This window comes from Adiantum capillus-veneris, chromosome 9 (genome assembly GCF_014529385.1).
Source record: "Adiantum capillus-veneris isolate H3 chromosome 9, ASM1452938v2, whole genome shotgun sequence".
NCBI lineage: Eukaryota > Viridiplantae > Streptophyta > Polypodiopsida > Polypodiales > Pteridaceae > Adiantum > Adiantum capillus-veneris.
Window position 1 is genome coordinate 51,260,578 of NC_140939.1, and position 8,726 is coordinate 51,269,303.

Genomic DNA, 8,726 nt, shown 5'->3' on the forward strand with positions numbered 1-8,726 from the left:
CAATGCACGTGCAACCTCTGCAATGTGCCTGTTTTTCCTTTCTGCGACCCCATTCTGCTGTGGAGTATATCTGCATGTAAACTGCCTGTGTATACCATGCATTCGCAGAAAATCTGAAAAATCATTGGAGAAGTACTCTCCCCCTCCATCTGACCTCAATGTCTTGATTTGCATATCTGTCTCCTTCTCAATCATGACTTTGAAGTCTTGAAAGTGACCAAACACTTCACTTTTGTTACGCATGAAGTAGACCCATACTTTCCTTGTATGGTCATCAATGAAAGAGACATAATACATGCAACCATGTATACTTGCAGTATCGGTTGGACCCCAAACATCTGTGTGCACTACCTCAAGTGGCCTTTTACATACATTGCGCTCATGTGGAAATGAGCCCTTTGACTGTTTTCCAAACTGGCATGCTGCACACACTTTATGCATACCATCCACCTTGAATTTGGGCAAACCTTTTACAATCTGTTTTGATTGCATGCTGCGCAATCTCTGCTCATTGACATGGCCAATGCGTTTGTGCCAAATGTCAACATCAGCCACAACACCTGTGCCCTGTGCAAATAATGCAGCTTTTACCTCAGGCATGTCTACATTCAGCGTAAACATTCTGCCCACACATTTTCCCTCTGTGATCAGCTTACAGCCATTCTGGAAATCTTCTACATAACAGCCATTTGGATTGAAGCGAACCTGCAAACCCTGCTCAACCATTTGTCCAACAGAAACAAGATTCTTTGTAATGTTTGGGACATGAAGTACATCTGCTAAGTACTTTGATTTCCCACTCTTCGTATTTAGAGGTATGTCCCCTACATGAGCAATGGGGTGAGCTGTGTCATCTCCTGTCTGCACATAGCCTGACACATCTGGTTTGCGTATATCTCTAAACCACTCTCCACGAGACATCATGTGATTAGAGGCACCTGAATCCACATACCAAACATCATCTTGGGTGGAATTCTCTGCAGTCATTGTATTCATTACATGCTGCATAACAAACATGCGCTCGTTTTTGCTGTCATCTGCATCTCTTCTAGTAGATGCATAGTTGCCCTGTTCTCTCTTTCTACTTGCTTTTCCCTTTGGACAGTCACGTGACATGTGACCTCTTTCACCACAAGTCCAGCATTCTCTACTATCTGGAGTATGTTGCTGCCTGCTTGATCCTGCACCATGACCTCTTTGACTCCCCCTGCCTTGAAACTGGTTTCCCCTGCCACCTGTATTGTTTTGATTTGATTGACCTTCCAGAAATTGGCCCCTGCAACCCCTTGGGCCTCGACCACGACCTCTACCTCTACCTCTGTTGGAGTTACAATAGAAGGCCTGTTCAGAATTATTTCTGCCATGAGAAGAAGATGTGTTAAGGTTCTTCTCCTCAAGAATAAGCATAGAAATCAAATCTTGGAACACGGGGATGTCGTCTCTTGTATTCATGGAAGACCTAAAATGTACATACTCATCTCCTAGACCATCCAAGCATGCACGGACAATGTCATCGTCTTCCACTGAGACTTTAATAGATCCAAGAGCCTCAATGATACTCTTGATCTTCAAGGCATAATCATTGATTGAGAGGTTGTTCCTCTTAACCTGATTTAGCTCCGACTTTAGTTGAAGCTTCCTGGCCTTGGTGTTCACCTCGAACACTCTGCCTAAGTTTCTCCATGCAATGGCGGGGGTTTCAGCATCCTGTAGATAGCCCATCATGCCATCTGTGATGCTCATAGACAGCCAATACATCACTTTGCTCTGGCCTTGTTGCCAGTCCCTCAAAGCTTTCCTTTGTTCTGCTGTAGCATTTGCCTCGGGAATCTCTGGTTCCTTTTCATTGTCTCCTTCTACATAGTCCCAATAACCTTTTACTTTTAGGAAATTTGTTATTCTAAACTTCCATGCAGGGTAGTTATTTTTCTCAAGCTTCTCAGTAACAATCTGACTGAAACCGTCAGACATCTTGAAGCACTAAGACAAAATAGCTGCAATCTGCAAAAACCTGCAAATCTGCTGAACCTGCTATCGTGGTTCTTGTAACGCTTTCTACACTCAACGAGTGTCCACAATCAAGCGTACATACAACCACTGTACTTGTACAGTAAATCTCTGTATACTGCACTTTGGAGACCTGTTCAGAAACTTGTGCGAAAAACCCCTAAAATTTTTTGGCAGAGATCCTCCGTGTCGGTCACCTAACGTGCCAGTGAATGCCGTAAGCGGCCAAGACCCGTAGTGGATGCCAGCTCAAGGTGTAGAGCTCGACATCTCAACAGCCAGCGTGCGCCACCAATCCACCGGTCAAAACCTCCTCACCGCCACCCTCGCGGGGCCGTGCACCACCTCAAACAGCGCCCAATGCGGGCCGCCATCGCTAAGCTCAAGAAGGAGCTCCCTGTCACGCTTCACATGCCCGATGGGGCTCACCTTTTGGGTTAAATACCCCGCCATCCGACCACCAACTCTCGCGTGTGGGACAATAGGTGGCCACATGGCAGCCACTGGCTCCATGGCCTGTAACGGCATTACAATGTTTTTCAAAAAACTCTTCATGCATAGCCCTTTTTGGGCCCTCCTTCCCCGGGCTCCCCTGTAATGCTCCCATGTTGGATCTCCAAGCTGTAAAGCCTGAGCGCAACTCCATTGTGCTGACTCCAACACGGGAAAGCTTCATTGCTTTTGGCCTTCTTCAAGCTCGCCATCCAAGGTTATAAAAAATCGAGAAAAGATATCTGCACCCTTTTTCTAGCACTTGTCGCCATTTTCAACTCATCGTATCTTGTAGACCAAGCATCTAATTGATGAACCGTAGATTTGTGCTACCTTCACATGATGTCCTCCACCTGCCAGAGCCTTGTTGAGGCTTAAAAGACGCCAGATGGCCCAATTTCCAATGCGGTCTCAGGTGGGCACCAACCTAGCCCCCGGCAAAACTTCAACTAGCCATAAACTACAATCCGTGGCTCCAATCTACAATCTGAAAGGACAGGTATGCTCCATAAATTGAGCACTACGTGCCTCTACCCTGACATTCACTTGGGCCACCCGTCCCCAGCTGCCCCGTCCGGCAAGAATCTGCTACACACTGAACCTTCAAACTCCAATAACTTGGGCCCTGTAGCTCAGTTTGATGAGCTATCTGGACCTGCTCCTTCAGCACTTCTAGTTCTACATTTCTAGACCCAAAGACTGCACCTTGAATCTCCGTCACCTGCTCCCCAAATTAGCCCCTTGTGGAGCTTTCCTTGGCATATAAACCGCATTGGTCATACATCTCCGCTACTACCTGACAGTCCATGATCCTTATAGATGCTCCAGCCCTTTGCCATGCTTCTGGTAGCCTGCATATATCTGCCCATGCCATCTCCTATGGTCGACACACTTTGGTTGTACCATTGCCTTTGAAACCTGGCCCTCTATCAGATATTATCTCTAGAGGTGTGCGAAAGCGGCAACAAATGTGCTCAAATATGAACTTCGTCGCTTCGTGGGTTGTAATGTGTGCGATGGCTGATGTTTCTGCCCATCGAGTCATGTACTCTACGCCAACTATAATGTATAGTTTACCCGATTGGGCCCTTGGTAAAGGATCAATTGCATCTATCTCCCACTTCTCAAATGGGCCATATGAGACGATAGGAGTCCGTGGCTCATAGGTTAGTGCTCGATAACTGGATACTTGACAAGCTCTGAATGTTTTACACCAATGATGCACATCCCTGTTCAGACTAGGCCAAGATAATCCTGAGTGTAGAATCTTCCTGCTAGTAATATCTAGAGCAAAGTGGCCGCCGCAAACACCATCATGGCAACTTGAGATTACCTTCGTGATTTCACTAAAGATTGGCACTCGCCTGAGGATCTGGTCTTTGCCCTTGCAATACAAGGTACTGTTTATAAGGCAATATCTTGTTGCCTTTCGGACAAGCCATTGTTTCTGTCCCTTTCTATACCCTTCCAGACATTCTCCTGTTATCTAAGAAGCTGATGATTTTAGGCATAGCATCGCTACCCTAGAAGAGGGGCAGCTTTAATTTGATTGGTCCTATGGGAACATCTTGTATTCTCTCCTTGGCTAAAGCATCTGCTTCTTGATTTTGTGCCCTAGGGATGTGAAATAACTACACCGCTTCAAACTTTCTTAAAAGATCCTTAACTTGGCGTAATTGGCCAAGCAAAACCTGATTTTTACAAATCCAAGTGCCATTTATCTGCTTTATCAAGAGCATGGCATCGCCAAACACATTTAGGCGTTGAACCCCTTTCAAAACACATTGTTCTAATCCAAGAATTAGGGCCACGTACTCTGCTTCGTTGTTGGAGTGGGAGTGTAGTAGCTGCGTAATAGTGAATACCTTTTCCTTTTGCTCATTGAAAATGACAATGCCAGTTGCAGCTTGGTCCACTATCCTTTTGTAAGCTCCATAACAAGAAAGAGAGTGAGCTCCTTATAGCTTAGGAATTTCCACCATTGGTGTCACTTCTTTGCCTTCTGTGTTGACCTTTAGCTTCTTCTCATAGTGATGATGAGTAAGAATACCAACTAGAATAGCTCTGGTGAAGTTCTCCACTTTCATAGTGTAATCGAACTCTTGTAATCTAATGAGCCACTTAGAGATTCTAGATGAGACATCCATGTGTTGCATCACATACGGAAATACTTCCTCCATTGTTAGAATTACAAAGGGCCTAGGCAATATATAAGAGCATAACTTTGTAGTGTAAAACATCAATGCAAGCACTATCATGTGCTCTACGGTGGTGAATCCTTTTTCTGATGGGGTCATGACACGACTAGAGAAGTAGATAGGATGCATGAAAGAGGTTTGGGGGTCCTTCTACATTAGTACGGCTCTAAGTGTATCACTTCCTACGCTAGGGTTAACATAAAAGGGCTCATCCCATCTAGGGGATGCAACGGTGGGAAGTGAAGCCAGTATCTATTTCACTTCGCTAAACTGCTGCTCAATTTATTTACTCCGTATGAATGCATCTCTATCGGTGACTTGTTATAAAGGGGAAACCACATGAGAGAGCAAGTGAATGAACGTGCTCAAGTACCTTACCTTCTAAAGGAAAGATACCAATGGCTTAACTTTTGTGGGTGATGACAAAGATACTAAATATTGAACCTTGCTTGGGTCAGCCTCAATTCCTTTGGTTGAAATTACATGGCCGAGAAGAGTGACCTTGCTTTCACCGATGTGACACTTATCTACGTTAAGATGGTCACCCAAGGTTTGCAGCCTAGCCAGGCCATCATAAACCTTGCTCAAGTGGAGGGAGCGAGAACTATAGATGCAAAAATCATCTATGAAAACCCGTATTGACTTACCAAAGTATGGTTGGAAGACAAAAGTTACATAGCGTTGGAATGCGGCCGTAGTGTTGGTGAGGTCAAAAGGCATTACTCTGTAAGCAAAACATCCCCATGGTGTTATGAAGGTTGTCTTTTTTTTTTCTTCTTGTGCAATGCTAATCTGGAAGTGGCATGAGTAGCCATCACATACTGTGTAGCGCTCATGACCTGCTACCTTGTTGAGAATCTCGTCTTGGAATGGGAGGTGAAAATTATCCCTTTTTGTTGCTGCATTGAGAGGTTTGTAGTCTACAAAAACCTTCCACTTACTGTTATTTTTTGTTGTGACCACCACTGGAGAGACCCACTCTGAATCTTCGACGGGGTAAATGAAACCTGCTTGTAGCGAATTCCTTACCTCTTTGAGAAATGCCTCTTGCTGAACTACCCCAAGCCTTCTGATCTTTTGCACTATAGGCTTACTTCCTTCCTTGAGTCGTATGGCAGTGCTGCACCATTGTGATGCCTGTGAACTTGTCATAACCATCAATGAAAAGTGTGGTGAAGTTACCTAGCATAGAGATGTACTCTTCTCGCTCTTCACTAGCTAACTCACTGGAGAGCATCCGATGTAGCTTACTTGTATCCACCAAGGGTTGCATACCTAATGGTCCCATTAGGGAAAATTTGGACTGACAAAGGGGCCTTATAAGGAGTTTGACTTCCTCTCTCATGTCCAAAACGGGTGTGCGGTAAAATTTTTGCAAATCAACTCTAAACTTGGCAAAGATTTGACAGTTAGAATCTACTCTTCAAGCTCTTTCTATTGATATATAGCACGCCACAAGATTCTTCATATTTTGAAAGATTCTATTTTTGATTCTCTTGTGATGTGATGTGACAACTCCATCTAGAATCTTCTCTAGATTCTAGATGGAGTTGTCACATCACATCACAAGAGAATAAAAAATAGAATCTTTCAAAATATGAAGAATCTCGTGCCGTGCTATATATCAATAGAAAGATCTTGAAGAGTAGATTCTAACTATCAAATCTCCGCCAAGTTTAGAGTTGATTTGTAAAAATTTTACCGCACGCCTGTTTTGGACATGAGAGAGGAAGTCAAACTCCTTATAAGGCCCCTTTGTGAGTCCAAATTTTCCCTAATGCTCTTGATTCTTTGGTGATGCTTCAGATTGTGTCAATCCTTTTGGATCTTTGAGGATGACTCCCATCACTTTGATGCTATTGTCGCTCTCCTGAGTTGTTGTTGTCTCTTCTCCCGAGGTGGTCAAAGAGTCACTGGTGAATTCATCTTTTGATGCTTCCAAGATCATGTTGCATTGCTTCCCAGTCTTCATGTTGTAGAATATGGGATTTCCTTTAGCATCCTTCATCTGGATCATTCCGATACTCTAGTCCTACTTTTCCTCCATAGCCTGGAGTCACGGTCTTCAGAGAATGATAGGGTAGCCCTCCCCTTTGTGTGGCATGACAAAAATGTCTACCCCCACTTCTGTGTTGAATGCCTTCACCTTGATTGCATTCACAATGCCTATGCATTTCACTTTGATGTTATTTACAATTTTAGCTCTGCAGGGTGCCGGCCTAATTATCTCTAGGCCTAGATGGTGCATCATTTTCTCACTCATGACGCATATTTGTGTGCCACCATCTATGTAGATGTTTGAGATGCGTTGTCCCTTGATGTGGGCATCCATGATAGGTAGGATGTCATCTAGGTTATTCCCATAGATAGTCCCAGCTATCTATGGTAGGATGTCATCTAGGTTCCTCCCATAGATAGCCCCAGTTATCCTTGGTCTTGACTTTCTAGTACTTACCATCTTGGTCCATTGTCTCCTCATCCTTGGTGCAAGATGGATTAATTGGGGCCATCCCTCGTTTTCTGCAGTCGACAAGCCGGAAAGCCAAGAAAGATCTTTAAAAACATATATATATATATATAATATAGTAGTATATAATCTTATTACACTCTCATTCCCACACACACACCTATCGACACACTGTTTTCACACACACACTCACCCACATACACACACACAACCCCATATATATATGCATGTATACACATGCATACACACATACAAGCACCGACACGTATAAAACGCACATACTCACACTCTTGCACACACAAAATACACAAATACACGCACGTCATATGCACACACACATAAAAAAACATAAAAAACCGAATAATGTCGACATCAACAAAAAGAGAAGAAGAAACGATCGAAAGCACGCGATTGCAGCATCAAATCAAGAAGTGACGCCGAAGGCACGCCTCGATCGGCCCCGAAACTGGTGAACGCGCTACACTGACGCACCAGCGAGGCTCGCCATTCTCCGGTATCTCGTCCATGATGCATCTCTGCAGAACATCCGTAGGTTATTATTATTTTCCAATTTCAAGCCAAAAACCTGTAAAAAGCCCATTGTAAATTGCCACCTCTCTCTAGGTGATGGTCACAAAGACCCACCTAGGAGTTTTCATTTTAAAATTCTCCAAGACAAAACAAGGGTCAACCATCTCGGACCCAAGTCCTCGCTTTGTCTCCCCTGATTAGGGCCCTCAACCTAATCAGATTACCCTAACCTAATGCAGCCTACACCTATAAAAAAGCACTAAGAGGTCACTATCGGGGGGGGGGGGGGGGGGGGGGTTTAGCACTTGGTAGCATTTTGGTGGGAGGGATTGGCAACACTTGCATCAAGAGAGAGGGGATTTTAGTGTAGCATTTTGGGAATTAGCACTATGGGGAGGAGCCATGTCTACACCTTGACTGCAATGGTTGCCACACATTCATGATAGTAGAAATCTCTATGCTCATGAGCCACCTCTAGAGAACGCACTATAGGCTCACTATCTCTCTCTATCACCATGGTTGCCACCTCGCCAAAGATAAGGTTTCTATAAATATTGCATTGAATCACTTTTCCCTCACACCCTGAGGGGTTTTCATCTCTCTCTCTCTCTCTCTCTCTCTCTCTCTCTCTCTCTCTCTCTCTCTCTCTCTCTCTCTCTCTCTCTCTCTCTCTCTCTCTCTCTCTCTCTCTTTCTCGGTGTGCAGAGTTTGTGTTATTTCAAATCATCGTTGTCCGTGTCCAATCCGCTCAAAGCTAGGTGTTGCCTCTGTTCATTTCATCATGGCCAGCTCGGCATGCATCGGCTCTTGGCGTTTGAGGCCGTCAGGGTCTTTGTCGCGGTTTGCCTCGTCATTACAACCCAAATAGAAATCATATACCATGTTATTTTCTAGCCTATCATTGCACAAATCAGGTTCGGATTAACAATACGAAGAGTATGCCAGATCCCAAAATCATTTTTCAAATTGTATCAAGTTTTTGGATATTAGATCAATTCAAGCAAAAAAAGTGTTTTTGTTGTAGACATATC